The following is a 343-nucleotide window of genomic DNA, read 5'->3' as shown; positions in this document are numbered from 1 at the left end:
TGCAGCCCCTGGCCCAGGCTGCCCAAGATGCACAGCAGGGCTTCTGCTACCACAAGTGCCTTTCCCTGGCTTTCTGCAGCCCTGCCTGTCACATCAGCTCTGTCCCAGTCCAGCCCCCTCTCTGGTGCCTACGGAGTCATCTTCCAAATAAAGCAATACTGGCGCTCACTGAGTGTCTGGGGTTTTGTGCCGGGGCTGGGACCTGCTGGGGACGGGATCTGAGTCGAGCTCACACTCAGCTCTGTAGCCCTGCACTCTGGGCCCTTCCTGCCTGCAGCCGCTGGCTGTGGTCACAACTTCGTGGTGTGTCACGGGCAGGCTCCCCAGTGCTGAGCCACTGCTC

The sequence above is a fragment of the Phaethon lepturus genome, unplaced genomic scaffold (assembly GCF_000687285.1).
Source record: "Phaethon lepturus isolate BGI_N335 unplaced genomic scaffold, ASM68728v1 scaffold22615, whole genome shotgun sequence".
In the NCBI taxonomy this organism is placed as follows: Eukaryota; Metazoa; Chordata; class Aves; order Phaethontiformes; family Phaethontidae; genus Phaethon; species Phaethon lepturus.
This window is presented reverse-complemented; position numbering follows the sequence as displayed.